The sequence below is a fragment of the Lepisosteus platostomus genome, chromosome 12 (assembly GCF_059453375.1).
Source record: "Lepisosteus platostomus isolate fLepPlt1 chromosome 12, fLepPlt1.hap1, whole genome shotgun sequence".
Lineage (NCBI taxonomy): Eukaryota > Metazoa > Chordata > Actinopteri > Semionotiformes > Lepisosteidae > Lepisosteus > Lepisosteus platostomus.
In genome coordinates this window covers 24,186,338-24,205,466 of record NC_142622.1, presented here as the reverse complement: position 1 = coordinate 24,205,466, position 19,129 = coordinate 24,186,338, and the positions used below count along the sequence as shown (strand labels likewise).

The 19,129-nt window shown below is 39.6% G+C and overlaps 1 protein-coding gene across 6 annotated transcripts in view; it reads right to left on the bottom strand.

Moving 5' to 3' along the window:
* LOC148651328 (poly(rC)-binding protein 3) overlaps positions 1-19,129 on the bottom strand; it is a 402,183-nt gene that overhangs the window by 249,494 nt on the left and 133,560 nt on the right. For 5 of the 6 annotated variants that reach the window (XM_088601457.1, XM_088601456.1, XM_088601449.1 and 2 more), the window contains exon 2: positions 1,811-1,919. The exons of the other annotated variant lie outside the window; for it this stretch is intronic. The gene's annotated coding sequence lies outside the window, so the exon portion shown is untranslated. The remainder of the gene's footprint in view (positions 1-1,810; positions 1,920-19,129) is intronic. 6 annotated transcript variants of the gene reach the window in all.

Here is a 19,129-nt window from a genome sequence, read left to right as displayed (position 1 = left end):
TATTGTAGCTCCATGCGGGGCACTTAGCCATGCGCACTTAAGGCAGGCTGAGAACAGTGCCTGAGGGCGGGACTACGGGACTGTATATAGTGGTACGGAGGCTGGGAGACAGCCTCTTCCCTTAGTGTGTGTGTTAGTGTAGGTGCAGTGCTGTAAGCCCTGTCCCTGTGCATGTACCTTTCCCAGGTTTGAGTTAATAACTGTGTTGTTCAACCCCATTCCCTGAGTCCCACGCCTGCTCCATTCCGTACCGAAACCCACAGTCATTACATTGGTGTTAGGAGCGGGATGGAGCGGCATGGTGAGAGGTCCAGCACGTGGAGAGAGAGCCCTAGCCGAGACGGAGGGTCCTGGCTCAGACGGAGGTCCCTGGCCCAGACGGAGAGGCTAGCAGGAGGAGCCCGTGGAGCAGCCTGCCTTGCGTGTGCAGCCTGCAGGGATGGTTTGGGGTCTGCAGGACGCTCGACTCTTCAGCCGGGGGCAATGTAGCGCCACACAGGGCGCTTTAGCCATGCGCACTTAAGGCAGGCTGAGAACAGTGCCTGAGGGAGGGACTACGGGACTGTATATAGTGGGGTGGAGGCTGGGAGACAACCTCTTCCCTTCGTGTGTGTGTTAGTGTAGGTGCAGCACTGTAACCCCTGTCCCTGTGTGTGTACCTTTCCCTGGTTCGAGTTAATAAATGTGTTGATCGAGTTAATAACTGTGTTGTTCAACCCTGAGTCCCTGAGTCCCATGCCTGCTCCATTCCGTACCGAAACCCTCGGTCGTTACAGTATTTTGGTTATTTGTTGAGTGTTTTGGAATTATTTCAATTAAAATATAATTAATGTGAGCTTTGGCTGGACACTGGGATGTCAAGCTTCATGATAATAAAGAAACATACAGAACAACACATACTTAAAAAAAAGGAACACAGCTTTGTGCTATAGATATGTTTCAGATAGACTTGCCAGCCCTGGTGCCATGTCTTTTTTTGTTGAGTATGACAAATTAATTGATTACGGGACAATTAATGGAGATGTCCAGGTATGACGATCTAGGTAGGAGTGTAATAACTACAGAACGTCACTTGCAGTAATTGTTGACAACATGACTGCATGGCGCTACAGTACATTGATGAAGTTCTGGGACCTGTAATGTTTGGGCTGTTTCCAATGTGATACAGCAAGATAACTCATGTCCCCATGCTTCTGGTATTACTAAAGCTTTCTTTAAAGATGAAAATGTGACAGTTTGACAAGTGGCATCTAGGCATATGCTTGTCCATGCTTTACAAGAGGAATGGGACAGAATCCCAAAAGACATCAACTGTAGCTGGGTGCAAAGCACAAATCTCAGAAATGTAGCTTCCAGTGACTGTAGCTTCTGACTCTCACAGAACACCCCCTGTTGATTAACCCTACTGATGACAAATATTAATCAGCCTACCAAATTCATGTCATGTGTGTGCATTAAAATGCCAGGGCATTTGCTATAAAAATGATTTTGTCACTTTCCTGATGATAAATTGCACATTTGTTGCAATCATAAGCGGTTTCTTTTGATGCTCACTTTAAATCAAGTAATTTCCATCATTTTCACATGTTGTTTCTGTTCCTAAAACAGAACACATTTGCTAAAACTGAGTAATACACAGAAAAAGGCAGAATTTGTCTGTGAATACCTGGCAATGTCATGCATTCGTACTACATAATCATCAACCTAATATGTAAGAAATACATATTCCAATTTCTCATTAGCTTAATTATAAAATGAAAAGGCATGTCCTTACAGAATGAAATAAAGAAACAGATTTTAATTTTTTTACCAGATGTTGGCTGAGCTGTGATGTAGTCAAGTTGTCCAGAATTGTTATGTTAAATCCACTGGTGCAAAAATAATCCTTCTTTCTGGAGCATTTTCCTTGCTTGTTGATTCTACAAACAACAAATACAGTAGCAATTTCAGAAAAATGAACCCAGAAAATTTTAACATGTCCAACAAGAACCCCACAGAGAAAAATATACTCTATATAGCCGAGATATATTAATTAAAATGAACTGGAGAAATCAACTGAGAAAGGTTATTATTTAAATTTCCATACTTTGTTAAGCCTTCAGTATTCCTAAGTAAATATTTTGTCATTACAGAAGCGGAGATGGAGTGTGAGTACTGGATTGGGCTGACTATCAGGTCTGTAGGAATTAGAGACCTAGAAAGGTTGCAAAAGATATGGAGAATATTGTACTGAGAGGCATCAAAGATCTTGGACAGGTGGGTTGCTTGATCATTTGCCAGGCATAACGGGGGAGAAGGAGCTTTTAAGGAATAGGGTTGGTGTGTTGAACCAAATCTGACTGGAGACATTAGTAGCTAGAGGAGTGAGGCAGTGTTAGGTAAAACAGCAGCACGTCTTCTTCCCACAGAGAAGAGAAGGAGTCTACACACCGCAGATTGAGTCCTTAGTCCATTCTGTGCCTTAAGAACTGAAGACTAAAGGGCACTCCCTGAGAGAGAAGAAAGGAAATGACAGACTGGCTGCTGCTGTGTCAGAGACGCCAACATTTGTTAGAGAGAGGCGTAATTAGCAGTATAGGAGCAGTGGGGTGAGTCAGAGAATGCAGAACATGGAAGTTTAAGGTTGATAAAAGAAGTAACTGAGAATTGACGATAAGTGAAAAGAGAGAATGTAAGATGAAAGAGAAAAGCCAGGCAACACAGAGTTAGCATGCATACATCTATACTTACTGATCTAAGAAAACGAGAACATGCATAACTAAAATCTAGTGAATAGAACTGGCACTGCATTTTTACTCTATGCCTGGTGGTGTAAGAACAGATACTATAAGGAGACAGCAGGACACCATGGACTGAGTCAGTATGAATATGAATACTCCTCTACCTAGTAAAGAGAGTTAGAGATGTGCTGTATAAGTAGCATGATGAGTAGCAAGAGTTGTAAATCAGAAAAGAGATCAATGAAGACATGAAGGTGAATGGAGTCTGCTCAGTATTCTTGGGAAAGAACCATAGGAAAAGAACTAGGATCCCTAGGAGCATACAGACAGCAAAAGAGAGCAGAGACGAACCACTTAAAATGCTGAACTGTCAGGTGGCAGTGACTAAAAAAAGTACAACTTGTGATAGAGAAAGGGTTGGCATTGTTACATTCAGGGCCATCTCAAAGGGTGGGGTGGGGGGGTGAATGGGGTGGCCAACCAGGGCCCCGTGCTTACCCAATACCCAATACCCAATCCTGTTTCACACATAAATAAAAATATAAATAAATACATGTTTAGATATTTTAGTAAAGCGACACACAAAACTCTTATTTAAACTCAAGATGAATCTCTAAAGTTAGTGGGAGAGCAGATGCTTTATTCAGAAATGGAGGCAAGTCCGGCACTAACTACATTATAGGCCATGAGTTGCAAGCTAAAAGTTATTGTGGCATAATTAAACTAGCTTTGAAAAACGGTTAGCTGGTGGAAAAATGGGTGACCACAAATAGAGATAGGGACAGATTTAAAAAATACTACAGTGGGTGCGAGAAAAGAAAAAGGAAGCAGAAGAGGGAGGATGCAAATGTGGATCTTAAAGGGGCTGTGGAAAGGTTCATGGTAAAAACCAGGAGCGAAGAAGAAACGGACACAGGTGGTGATCTCGACGACGACAAGGGTGCTAGCATTGAGACACCTGAAGGTACCGAACAGGTAGCATTAGCTACAACGATGATTAGTAGAGTATGCCACCACTACTACACACAACAACCACCCAAGGCCCCGCCCATCCTTTGAGACCGCCCTGGTTACATTCCCAAGATAAAAGCCCACTAAGTATCTGTAATTTAGTTTTCCTCAATAAATTTCACACAAAAGGACAATTTAAAATTCAACAATAGTTGATGTAAAAATTCAAAGAAACCTGATTACAGATTTGTATGCAGAAACACTTGTTTAGAATAGGCTGGCAGAACCGGGAATTACCATCAATTGAAATGTGGCTTCAACAATCAGATGAGGAAAATTAATAGAAACTCAATGAGCCAAAAATGATTTTATAGCCTAAATTTCCTGGTGGTTAAATTAAAATGATGCCTGAAAAGCACATTATCAAGTGTGCCCCTTTTCTTTGTTGTTTTTTAATGCAGATGAAATCAATGTATTTAAAGACCTAAGGAAATACACTTGTGCAAACACAAACAAGTCTCAAATAGTTTTATCAATAGAGAATAAATGCAATAATAAACCTATTACAAATAACAATAAGGCTTTTTGGAACAGCTGAAGCAAAAGTTCATCAACTGAATAAAGAAAGTGAAGGATAATTATTACTAAGAAAGCTAGCAGTCACAACAGAAATTAAAGAAGTTGGTTTAACTTATTTGGATTCAATTTCTTACTCCTGCTTTGAATATTTTTGTAGTTCTTGGCTGTTATGTACAGTACATCCAGCTTGGTGTTTGATATGTTGCTTCAGCACTTAAACAAGAGTATCATCTGAAGAGACTTGTCAGATCTGAATTATGAAGTCCAGTGAAGAGGTAAATTAACACCACACAATGCTCTGAAGTCCACCACTTCCCAACCTCATTTCCTCACAGTCAGCCTTTCAGAATCTTCCAGAATAATTTATGTGCTGCAAAACTGATTAGGGATGTCAGTTGAACATATTGCCTACTGAGAACATGCATAACTGAATAAAAATCAAGTACAAAATTAAACAACCATAAACAGCAGATGATACAAACTAATTCTTCTAATTTAACATTGTCAGGGTTTACACGGACATGTCATAATGTATTTTCTCTATAATACAAGTTTTGTGTGTCTGTTTCTGGAAATGCATACTACTGTAGGCAGTTCTGGTTTAGGAAAATAAACAATGTATGTGAATGGAAATTTTGAGATAAACATTTATATGGTGGGTGGCAGTATGAATATCTGTTTGTTATAAACTGTAAGGCAGTTTATATTGTATTGAATAGTTCATGCTATAATAATAATTCAATAATTGTCTATATTCATAAAATGCGATGATAATTTAAGATACCATAGTTAGACCCTTTTAAAATATATATAAACAGATATGAGTACTGTACTGTACTGTACTGTACATCCTGCCTTGCTCCTGTTGCTTGCTGGGATAGGCTCTAGCATCCCTGTTTGGTTAATGCGGTTAGAAAATGGATGAATGTGCTATATACTGTATGTACTGTACAGACATGCATTTGTATACTTCTACATAAACACAATTTGTTTCTGTACTGAGAAGTAAAGTGAATTATTTTCAAACACTTTCTTGAATGCTGAAATCCTGGGGCAAACATATTCCTACCTTCAGTATGCATGGTATTTTTTATAGTGAGAAAATGATTGACTGAGCCTTTAAAGTTGTGCTACCTGTATATTCAGATTTTTGCTTTAGCAACAGAAATGTGTTAGATACTGTATGCACCTGATATGAAACAAAGTCCTTACTGTGCATATAAACCCCAGGATTGTCAGTATAAAGGAAAGTGATAAACTTCATAGACTGAAAGTAAAAGATGCTTGTAGCTGAAAACCTTCCTGTCATGATTGTAGCCCCTCCCCCTTAAGGGCGCTCCGGCTCTTTCACATTTGAGGTGATTTTGTGCACCTGCTCCCTTCCAGCCCCCTTGCATACTTTTTCCACCTTGTTTTCCTCACTCTTCCCCGGATTGTGAAAGAACGTTTCATTACACTTCCACCAATACATCTGTTTTCTAATACATACAAGTATACACACTCTCATCAGGGCCAGTTTTCCCAGAAGCCAATTTTTCTACCAGAACACAGGGAGAACATACAAACTCAGATAGCACCCCAGGTCCAGAACTGAACACAGCGTCCTTGCAATGCAAAACAGCAATACTAACCACTGCACCACCATGCCACTCTAATTGCAGACCAGATGCAAACAAATTAAAATTATTTCCCCATGATTCTCCTGCATACACTGCACATGATGGATTCTTAACAGATTAATTCTAAGCACATTTGAATTTTATCAAAGGGAAGTACATTAGATAAACAAAGCACAATGAACAATTCCATAGGATGACTGGAAGTATCCCTATCACAGGAAAGACTTATTATGTATCCCAGATTTTTTATTAATTTATGAAAAAGACATCACACAGTATTTATCTATGTTTGGAATATGTAGCTCTGTTAAAAAGGAGCCTATAAGTGATGTGCAGACATTGCCTGAATAGACAAACTTCATCATTCCTGTATTCATAAAATGTTACTGAAGATGTAGCCATAGTGAAGGTGCAAGAAGTCTTTTAAGACTATTGGAAGCTAAAAACTCTCTCAACATATTCCACATACAAACATGTATAAATATGCAAACATATTCCACATGCATTACTGTGATTTAACTCGTAGAGAACTGCATGCCACTGAACGTCAAATGCCCACCTACTAGTACTGTATATGCAATATACTACGATCCATTCAAAGCTCAACATATACAGTAAGTCATATTTGTGCTTGTGTAGATTTGGTCATATTTAAACACAGGGTATTTGTTCTGCCTCTATGCTACACACATGCAGTAAACAAATAATGAAATTAAATTTTAGCTAAGAACATTTCTTCAAATACTTTACCGTAATAATTATTACCAAACTCACCAATGCATTTGTGAGAAAAAAGGATAAGAGAGTGGGGACCGAAAGATTTAAAATCTTGACCAGGACATAACAATGTAATACAATAGTGTAAGAGGAAAGCCAATTCAGTTATGCTTAAAGCATGAATGAACAGATAAATAAAGCTATTGCCTTGCTACAGAAACTTTGGAATCAAAATCCATCCTGCAACACAGCAAGCATCAATCAGTGAATGCAGGAGATCTGCTCAGTACTGAATCAAAGAAACAAACACATGTATTGGATAATAAATTACAGATGATGAATAGCATTTGACTCCAAACAAATAAAAGGAAGTACTGGCCTGATGTATTTTGACCTCTGCTTTAGTTACAAGCAGATTAACTTAAACTCCTTATTTCATTCAACCTGTATGTCAGGGACAGAAAAATGCTTCTGAGAGCAATGTGTTTTGGAACAGGAACAATAGAGACTATTATTAGACACATACAATAGATTTGTATAGTGTTAGTCCCATATGTAGCTTGTGGCCTTAACATTCCCAGTACCAATTACAAAGAGTTTTCATTTATTTTATTGCAAAGGAAATTTGAGCTCACTGGGAAGGATAATATACAAAGTGATGGATAAAAAAATAAATTAATGTTCTACAGCAAAGCTTCAGAACAGCCTTTTCTAACTCACATATTATTTATTTTGATAGCTTGGTCTGCTTTTACACAACATAAATGAGAAATTTGTTTTTCACATGATACCGAGACCTGGAAATAGGAGCTTGTGATAAATATAATAATAGATATTGGGTGTAAAATCACATATTGTAAAATATGAGTTAGAAATCAGTTCCTGACACAAGAATGAATATAAGCAATTAGGAATAGAAGCAATTAAGCTTCAAGTTAAATCACACAATCCCATGGCCAGGGTATTCTAAGCATGGTCATGCGGCTAGTTAATTTCTACAATTTGGTTGTACAGAAACAAAATAAACAGGCAATACTGTAGCTTATAGCAAAACAATTACACACCTTTAAGTACAGAAGCACACTGCTTCCACAAAGAAAAAATATTTCTCTATGACATATTTACTGTACATTAAAATTATCATGTAATTATTGATGATTATCTTGTAATTATGTGATAAAAAATTATCTGAATGCATGAAAGTGTCACATTCAGTGAATAATCATAGCGCTTCCTTCAGTAGATTGTTTCATGTTTAAGGTTACGAGTTAGTGTCCTTATTCTTATAATGATTCTGTTTGTATGAGCTAAAAAGTGATAAATTTAATTATGGCTAAACCCAATCAGAAGTAAACCTTCACAAATTCCCCAGTGTTGGCCATCCTCACAAATAATAAAGTGAAAGGTGCAGTTGAGCTATATTGGTATTTTGTTCGTGCTATCATTCAACAATGTAATGTAAGTTGTTCATGCAGTCAAATTATAAATATGTTGTATCATGTAATTACGTAATAATGCACATGCTCTTTTTGGTGGCAGTAATGCGCTTCTGTATCTATGATACAAAGTCTCTCAAAATCTACTACTGTATATTTTATGATTATTTGTGCTCTCAGAGACCAGCCATGATACTTTCTAGATTATTTCACTGGATTCTAACCCTGATTACTCTAAAGTAGGTATAAAACTCTGTAGGAGTAAACAGGGCTGTTTTCATAAACCCAATAACCCCCCACAGGTGGCGAGCCTGCCTGTAAAATATAATTTGACAAGAGTTAAACAATACATTGAATATTTATAAAGTAAAAGTCAAATACTGTACTTCTACTAATATATAAATACAGGTCCCTTCAGTTCTTAGATAACTATTGCTCTCTCCTGCCCCTCATACATAAAATTTCTCTTCCACATACTTCTTTGTTGTTTCTAAAGAAAACTACTGGTCACCACTACTACTAGTAGTAACGTCTGGTCATTCCTGGGGTTCCTAAAATGTGTCTAATCTGTCTGTGGTCTTCACTCAGATGAGTAGATAAAGGATTAACTGAGCAGACATTCATCCCCATTCAACAAGAACCCAGATGCACTGGAACCAGATGAAGGACTATCGCTTTCAGATATCAATTGCATTAATCACTATAGTCCTTTCCTTAAGACCAAAACATTCAAACATCCTTACATTATGTTCTTTTGATGATAGTGAAAAAATGGTACTTGTAAGAGTCAGTAGAACAGGTCCATGCTTTTACTGTTGTGAATTTTCTGCTATTTTTTAATCTTGCACTTAAATGCAGAGTGTCCTCCCAGTGAATGACAGGGGAAGTGTGAATAGTCAACTTTTATATCCGTTTGACAATTCCCATTATATATAAGAACCCCAATGTTCTTTGTAATAAAACCTAAACCTAACCAAAACTCAAGATCCCAAATTCTAAGTTTCTGTGGTACTGGAAATTACATACTCCCCATCTGTGCTGGTCATTCGACCTTCTGCTTGTAAGTCAAGCATGATATACATATTCTAAAATGATGGTCTCATTAAACAGGTTCATAGGCAGTATCTTTACACATTAGCTTACAAGACAAGCAAAGGTTTCCATTACCTCTGCTTGTGAAGTATGTACCCTATGGGCCATACTGTAGTACTGTATAGTGTGTTACTATTGTAAGGCCTTTAATTAATACAGTGGGTGAACATAGTATGATGCAGATAATTTGAGATAATTCATTAGCTTAAAAGAAATTTGAGCAAATATTATTAAAATAACTTGTTGGAGTATGTCCCTGGGATGTTTCAGAATAATGTAATCGAGTCTATTGCTTGATAAGAATGTTTGCTATTGATGAAGAACCCAAAGGAAATGGGAAAACAAACAAAGAGGTTAAAACTACTAATGAGGACCAGTCAAAAGAAATATATTGAAGCCCTTATACAGAAAGAATTTACTGAAACAAGATAGCACCCTGTCACGTTTGGAATCAGAATTTTCAAAATACTTCAAGAATTGTGAACCCTGGCTCCTGCCTCCAGATCTTGCCATACCTTCTGTTTTGTTTCTCTACACAGTCAAAAGCCAACTCACTAATTAAGACCAACAATTAGCATGAGTTTATCTATCAGTAGACCACACTGAAGATGCACCTCAGGGGTTTAGACCAAATGACAAACGGATATTTCCTGTGGTGAGCAGCCAGGCTACATGCAGGCACTGAAGCAGGGAGGGAATGATTACAAAAAACATTATAAAATATTAATGACAATAAATGCAGCTGCAAGTCATAAGCACAGTCTTCATAAGCCTACTGTCTCCCTTTAATATTTCTTGCACCCTTAGGATGAATATGATTTCTCAAGTCACTATAAAGAAGCAGTGAATTTTCTGGTAGTTAAGCTAGAAAAGCACTTTTTCTCTTAATAATTAAAAATAAATCATATAAACATGGAGCACCATGGTGGCTCTATGGTTGGTTTTGCTGCCTCCCAGCACTGGGGCCCTGTTTCTATTCTGGACCTAGAGTGCTATCTGTTTGGAGTTTGTTTTGTATCTTCTCTACTTTTCACGTGGGTTTCCTCTGGATGGCCCTGTTTTCTCTTACATTCCAAAGACATACTAGTACGTTAATTGGCTTCTGGGAAAATTAAATGAGTGCATGGTGTGTTTGTGTCTGTGTGTGCACTGCAATGGACTGGGATCTTGTCCAAAGTGTACAGTACACCGCCTTCTGCCCATTGCTTGCTCGGATAGGGTCTGACTCACCGAGACCTTGAATCAGATGAAGCAGTTAAAAAATAAGTGGATGGATATTAAAATGATGATTTTAAACTGTACACTGTAAACCATGTGGCTTGTCTAAATGTTTTTTTTTAATATTAGTTCCAGATTTTATCAGAAAATGTCTCTTACCTGTAGTTTTCAAACTTTCAAAAGTACTACTAAACTACTAAAACTTTTATTTCAAACTTTCAAAAGTTTTAAATAAACTTTTTATTATAAGATAATATAAGCATTACAAATAAGCACAAATATTACGTTTAATTATGACAAGAGTGAGAAATAATCAACCACATAAGTGTTTCCAAGCTTCATGGAGTTTTCAGAATAATCTAATTCAGCAGAGAGTGGGAGGTTCACTATCTTGGGCAGCATTAAACCTCTCAAGAGGAATTTAAAATTTATGAATATCACAAAGGCCTAACTCAAACATTTCCAAATAATTCCCTGGTATATCAGGTTCAACGATATGGCTTAGCAGATTGCTCTAGAGTCCCACTGCCTGTTGTTCGAGAATCATAATTAAAAGAAGAAAATTAAGAGCAACAGCATTTAGTTTAAGTAGTTCAGGTAGGTAGCTGCATCTCCTGGCCTTTTACATGAAATTCAACAAATCAATGCTTTATATTGTCACACAAATCAATCCGTTCCAATCTAATCCGTAAGCATGCGTAGGCTGAAAAGGAACAAGTAATAGGTTTATTCCATGCTGAAAACAGAAGGAAGAAAACACAATGATTTGGCTCTGGAGCCTTCTTTGGGTGTTTACTTAGATCACACACCCGAAGAAGGCTCCACAGTCGAAATGTTGTGTTTTCTTTCTTCTCTTTTCAGCATGGAATAAACCTATTACCTGTTCCATTTAGTTTATATAGCACCTTTCGTAATACATAATCTCTAGGTGTTTTACCACCGTTTACTGTTTTTTACTTAGCAATAAAAAACAATGAAACATAAAAGTAAAATATGCCATTTAATATAGTAAATATCATAATTAAAAGCTAATGTAACAAAGTAAGTTTTAAGATTTTAAAGCACTGATTAATTTGCAAGATTTAACATGGGCTGTGAAATTATGCCATAGACTTCAAGCAACAGAAAAGAACAGAAGAAAAAACGAAAGATCATCCAGTATTTCGGACCTTCATATTGGAAAAGAAGGACAGTACCAAAAAACACAAACCACCTGTAGGTGATTAAGACATTAACATTAGTCAGAACATAATCATTCAAGCCAGCAGTCATGTCACCCTGCAACTTACAATTGGCAACCCACTGAAGCTAAGCAGGTGTGAGCCTGGTCAGTACCTGGATGGGAGACCTCCTGGGAAAAACTAAGGTTGCTGCTGAAAAAGGTGTTAGTGAGGCCAGCAGGGGTCCATGCGGTCCATGTGGGTCATAATGCCCCCGTATAGTGACAGGTAAAATGAGCGGATAAGACGTAAAACCGAGGTCCTGACTCTCTGTGGTCATGAAAAATCCCAGAGTGTTTTTTGAAAATAGTAGGGGTGTAACCACGGTGTCCTGGCCAAATTTCCCATACCTCTTAATAATCCCCGTCTATGAATTGGCTACATTACTTCGTTCTCCACCCACCCTCCCCCCATCCCTCCAACGGCAGGTGGAGCAACGCGCCGGATGGAGTATTCTCAGTCGCATTTAATGGCAACGTCAGCTCAAAGATTTGGTTCAAACCACCAAATGGAGACGGGCGTGCTGACAAGCGGACCCTGCTGATGCGGGATTAATGCTAGGATGAGAGAGAACCTAATCATTCATCTTAAAAGTGAGAAACAGTATTTTCTAAAATCCACAGGGAGACCAATGTGAGGAAGCTAAAATAGGTGAAACTGTAAACTGTATGCTTGTGCTTTGCAGTGAGTATAAATTATTATATAAGGCTTTCAGATGATGACACTGTTTTGTTATAATAACAAACATGACATGCATATAGAAATTGGAAGCATTGAGCCTTTGAACTGCTTATGATGTCTTTATACACTATTTATAGATATTGGACCTGCTGAGTTAGATAAGGCAACTTAATATCACGTATAGATGGCTGTGCAAGAAAAGAGAGCAGAGCTCAGCATTTACAAATTAGGCATCTTAGCAGTTTTCCATTTTCTACAATTGAATACCCAATGATCCTTTCAATGTGAAATTCATCTGTAACCCAAGACTGATATGATGTTCTGTTATAAAGAATATATAAAACTGAATGCATTGTGTTGTTCAGTCCTACCAATAGCCTACAAAGTGAAAGCTGCTAAAGTAACAGACTGCATTATAGAGCTTTTCAGCTGCATCTCCTGGCCTTTTACATGAAATTCAACAAATCAATGCTTTATATTGTCACACAAATCAATCCGTTCCAATCTAATCTGTGAGGATAAATGAGATCTGGGGTTGTTCAGTGGTCAAGTGAACCTTACAGTTTTCTGCTACTCTCTTTGTATTTAGGAGAACTAGGAACTTTGGCTCAGTTTTTTTTTTGTGTGTTCAGTTCAAATGGTAAATTATTGTAAATATAGTAAATGCTTTTTACTTTTGATATTAATAGTTAATAAAGACACCCCCACTGCCACCCAAGTCATCTGCAGCCTACATCACAGATCTAAAACACACTACGCCAATATGCAATGAGGTTTAACTTGTTAGATTGTTTAAATTAATCAAATCTTGATTGAGATGCCTTCTGATTTTTCAGTCTTAAGGTCACAACCACACTATTACTTATTTCACACCAATGTTCATTGTTCTAAACATTGTGTGTTACAGTATACAGTATGTTGTACACACCATTGAAGAAGGAGAAAAAATACATGTGCTGTAGGTACTGTCCTGTTGGTCCTGTTGCCTTTCCATTTTGACTTGTGTGTGTTATATTTCTCTATTCTTTATTAAGATATGTGAAACTTATTAAATGCAAACCATGTTATGATGGAATAAGCAGCACAAGTTAACCTCTGTCAATACCCTTAGATAGCATAGTGAAAGTTAAAATCTGCACTGGTTAGATTTAAGACATGATTTTTCTAAACTCAAGGCTAATAAAAGAGTAAAATATCATTTAATTTAGTGTTTATTTTTAGGTGATTATTTTTAATGTATTACTGACTTTTCCTCCAATTCCTAACTGTATTATGAGACATTTGTGCATGAGGACGTGGAGAGAAAGGTAAACTAATTAGAAAAGTTAGTTCAAGTGCTTTCCCATCATAATGAGAGGCACTGTTTACAATGGTTTCTATTCCTTCTTCCCACAGGAAAAAGGGAGACAAAATGCCACACACAAACCAATGATGCTGAAAAGATTTAACAACAGATTATCATTAGAAAAAAAACTGTGTATTTTACTCTAGCATTTAAAACTACTGTATATAGATATTTCATCCATCTTAGTACAAACAGGTGTCACAACATGTTATCACCCAAATGATGGAAACATGTTCTTAATTTGTATAGTGTGCACTCCACACACAGTGACTTAACATTTGCTCTTTTCCATCTATTGATATGTTGTTGGATGAATTTTGGTGATTTTCTGGGCTCAAGGTACACAGTGCTTAATCCCTCCGGGAATATTTTATGGGGCATCTTAAGTGATCTTACAATTTCAAGGCACTAGGACTGGATACACCAGATGAGCCACTCATAATCCCCTGTGCTACTTTAACAGTAGCACCACCTTTCTCAAGAGCAGTATAAAATAAATTGTATTTTTTCTTTTTCCGATCAAATGGGAAAATAAAAAAAAGATGTAAAAATATTAAGAATGAGATCATCCATCTCATCCCCCTCATCCATTTGATAGTAGCTTTATGATTTAAATGATTATCACAAAGCGCCCCTCTTATAATTTGACACTTTGTTCAACACCATCACAAATCTTTGTATGTATTTGGATTCACATTTGACTCAATTCCTTGACTGTTTTAAAACATAATCAAAAACAAAACCTAAAAACAAAATACAATATTGATACAATACAAAAAAAAATCTATATTTAGAACAGTATTCCCAAAAATTTTTTGGCAACAATACAGTATTTAAAAAGTAATCTCACTTGTGGAACAATGTCCTCACAATATGACTTTCGAGACTTTAGTGGCCCTGAAATCATACCTCTGAGCTATTACTATCAGAAGCAGGCAGTGTCTGTATAATATGCAATCATGAAATTGGATTAACAATCACTTTCTTTACCCACACAGTCCTGTTCTCTCTGGGACACTCTGTTCCTTTTCCTAATACAGAAGCTGAAATGGAGGCAGCCTGGCGCCAACATTTCTGCACAGATCAATATTCCCAGTACAGGCATAAGTGCATTAAGGCAGAATTACACCTCCCAATGTTGGTAACCAATGACTCAGCCATGAAAAAGAAAAAGAAAACACAAAAGAATTTGCAATGTCAATGGCAAAGAGACACTAAAAATGCAAGGTAACAAAAAAAGAGAGTCTTTATCCGTATTTCTCCATGCACATATTTGTCAGATTTTAAAACCTAAAGCCAGGCTAGTTTTACACAATATTTATATAGGCTATAAATAGAACAGGCCATTCTAGGAAATGGTAGTAGTACTGGCTCAAAGAGGTAGCTTACTACTATTGCAACAGTACATTAACAGTAGAGTAGAAACCCTCACAATGGTCTGATCTCAACTGACATTCTTTATTAGTGAGTGAACGATCCAAGACTTGGTGAATTCAGCTTCACAATGGTAGGCAGAGCAAACACACTAGGATCAAAAAAAGACAGCATTAAGAACACTTGGCTGCTACTAGTGAGTGGTAACTTTTCTGTTTTCTCAGTTCGTATTCATGCTGAAAATTATTTTTTTATTTATTTTATGAGTCTCAAAGTAACTTTTACTAAAGAATGTGTTCTTAATTTTTCTATTAAACCCATTCAGAAGCATCAAAACAATGGATCAAAAGGTTGTTTCGTTTCGATTTTTCTCCTCTGTAATTTACTTGATGGCATGTGATTTTTTCACAAGTGCAGTATACATTACAAATGTCAAATAAAATTTAAATGGAAAGAAAGGCATTGTGTTTAACAGCAACGGATACTCCATAATTACTTTTAACTTGCACTTAGAATTCCGCTAGTGAACGGCAATGGTTTTATAATGCATTGTATCAAGAAATAGACTAGATACTTATACATGACTTTGGGAATCTATTAATTTTCCACATTAGTAGACTTTAAATTAGCAAGAAAACATTATTGCGTTTTAATCCTTCTCATATAAAATATTTTAACTCTACATAGAAAACTCTACAGGATATGCTCTGGTATCATTTTCAAGCAAACTTTTCCCATCACATCTTCCCCTATGCTCAGCTGTCACAGACTATGGCCATTCTGCCACACAAGTTTAGTAGTATCTTGGTAGCACATCACTTCCTTCATCTCTTTTATTGTTAGGAATCCCTGGTGGGAAAGTGCAGACGCAGGCACGGGTAGTAGATGAGGCAGGCGAACAATCCAAAACGAGAGGCAAGGTCGTGGTCAAAAGGTGTAAGGTAAGTCAGAATCCAGGGAGTACACCAGTGGCAAACAGTCCGAGGCGAGAGGCGAGGTCCAAAGTCGAAAAGGCAGAAGGGGAGTCCAATAACCAGAATAAACGAGGTACGGGAAAAACGCCAGGTAGAGCTCTCAAGGAGTAGACTCCATACTGAGCAGTAGGAAGCAGGTTAAGATGGTATAAATAGCACTGCGTACCGCACGGTGGAGTGTGTGCAGGTGGGTTAACTCGTGTGGTGGCGTTTGTTAATAATCACCTGCTGCTGGTGCTGATTAGATCGCTTAAGAGTTGGTCTTAACTGCCTGGCGGTCGTGACAGTACCCCCCCTTCATGGCGTCCCTGTGGAAGTCACTGATTAATGTAGGGTCCAAAATATCCTTTTTCCGGAACCCAAGATCTTTCTTCGGGACCATAACCCTCCCAGTTGGCCAGATACTGAAGGGTACCGCGACGCGGGGGTGGCGGGAGACGTTGGGGAGCCGCAAGAGGTGAGCGGTAGAAGGGTTTCAGGAGGGAGACGTGGAAAGACGGGTGGATTTTGAGGTTGGGGGGAAGTGCAAGACGGAAGGTAACCGGGGTGATCCGGGAGAGTATCCTGAAGGGGCCGATATACCTAGGCCCCAGCTTCCTCGAAGGCAGACGTAGAGGTAGGTTCCTTGTTGATAGCCAAACAAACTGTCCTCTCCGAAAACGGGGGGTTGGTCTGCGGTGTCGGTTTGCGAATTTGGCCTGGCGCTGGGTTGACTTGGTGAGAGCTGTCCTCACCATTCTCCAGGTCCTCCGCAGCTTGGAAATACATTGACGCACCGACGGCACAGCCGTGTCCGGAGGGGTGACAGGGATGAGAGTGGGTTGATAACCTAGTGAACAGAGGAAGGGAGAGAGACCTGTGGAGGAGGAGGTAAGAGAATTATGGGCATACTCTGCCCAGGGAAGTAGTGATGACCAGTCATCCTGCGAGTTAGAGGTGAAGGCTCTCAAAAAGGTAAGGAGGCTTTGGTTGGTCCATTCCACCTGACCATTGGCCTCAGGATGATAACCCGGCCACCAGAAATCCCTGGTGAGCATGTCCATAGTGCGTCTGCATCCGGGATGGCCTGCAAACCGGGAGTCATGCCCCCATTGCAGAACAGCAGAACGCAAGTTGTCCGGTACAAAAAGCTTATCCGGGGGACAGCACAAAGGAACTGTAGTTCCGTTGAGGGCACGTCTGACCTGATCCTCAATAGAGCAGTGGATCGCCCCGAGGATTCTGTTAGATGAAATGATTGGTTCAGGTGTGCAGTCCAGATCCGGGGGATCATGGAGCCAAGAGAGGGCATCAGCCCTCCCATTCTTAGAGCCAGGCGTATAGGTGATAACAAAACTAAAGCGAGAAAAGAAAAGAGACCAACGGGGCTGACGGGAATTGAGGCGTTTGGCAGACTGAATGTACGCCAGGTTCTTATGGGCCGTGATAATGACAAAGGGGTGATGAGCCCCCTCCAACCAGTGTCTCCATTCCTCCAGGGCCACCTTGATAGCTAGGAGTTCACGATTACCGACATCATAGTTAACCTTGGCGGGGGAGAGCTTCCTCAAAAAGAAGGCACAGGGATGTGGAATGTGCTTATCCCCGTGGAGCTGGGAGAGGACTGCCCCAACCCCATAGGCTGAGGCGTCAACCTCCACAATGAATGGCTGAGAGGGATCCGGGTGTTGTAGAAGTGGTGCCGAACTGAAGAGTTGTTTTAAGCGTAAAAAGCCTGGTTATCCTCCGGGTTCCATTTACCCAAGCCTGGTCGATTGTGGGTTAGAGCTGTGATAGGCGCCACGACGGAGCTAAAGTTCCGGATGAAACGTCTATAGAAGTTGGCAAAACCTAGAAATCGTTGAATTTGCTTTAAATTACGAGGAGCTGGCCAGTCATTGATGACCGCCACCTTAGCAGCGTCCATCTCTACACCAAGGGGGGAAATGATGTAACCCAGAAAGTGAATCTTAGAGGCGTGAAAAATGCACTTCTCAAGCTTGGTGTACAATTTGTTGTCAATGAGTCTAGTCAGCACCTCCTGGACGTGGTGGACATGATCCCTAGGGTTGGCAGAAAAGACGAGGATATCATCCAGGTAAACCAAAACAAAATTCCCAATAATGTCCCTAAAGATGTCATTCATGAATGACTGGAAGACCGCCAGGGCATTAACAAGACCAAAAGGCATCACCTGATATTCATAATGTCCATGGGTGGTCATAAAGGCCGTCTTCCACTCGTCCCCTTCATGTATCCTGATTAGGTTGTAAGCCCCCCGTAGATCTAACTTCGAGAAGATGGAGGCTCTCCGTACGGACTCCAAAGAGGCTGGAATTAAAGCCAGGGGGTAACGATGTTTGACCGTAATGGAGTTCAGTCCTCTGTAATCAATACATGGCCGCAAGGAGCTGTCCTTCTTCCCAATAAAGAAAAAACCCGCACAGGCTGGAGAAGAGGAGGGACGAATGAATCCTGACTCCAGAGCCTCCTTAATATAATCTTGCAAAGCCTGATTCTCTGCCTGAGTGAGAGGGTAGATCCGTCCTTTGGGTGGAAGGGTTGCAGGGAGCAACTCTATAGCACAGTCGCAGGTATGGTGGGGTGGAAGCGAAAGAGCCTTCTGCTTATCAAAGGCTTGTTTCAGATGCCTGTATTGGGGTGGGATGGTAGAGTGCTCCTCCATAGAGGTTACTGCAGCAGCAACCTTAACCGGCTGACGACAACAGTTGACATGACGTGCGTGGCTCAAGGCAATGAGCTCATTCTTGTCCCAGGAGATGTGGGGATCGTGCTTGTTGAGCCAGGGAAGACCCAGGATTACCGGGTAGGCAGGTGAGTCCAGGAGAAGGAGTGAAATTTCCTCAACATGAGTGGCACCAACTGTTAGAGACAGAGCAACGGTATGCCAGGTAATCTGTCCAGGCGCAATCGGGGATCTATCCAGAGCTTGAATACAGATCGGGGGTGAGACCGGAGCCAGGGGGATATCCCACTTCTTAGCAAAAGTGGCGTCTATAAAGTTCCCTGCTGCCCCCGAGTCAACAAAAACCAAAAGGGGAAGGTGTAAGTCAGTCCAAGAAATTTCAGCTGGGAATAAAGGCCCAGACGAGGTTTGAGAAAAAACAGCACTACTGACTCTAACAGTAGGCTGCGGAAGGGTTCGAGAGGGAAACGGGGGTCTCAAGGGACAAGCAGAGAGAAGGTGATCAGGTGCAGCGCAA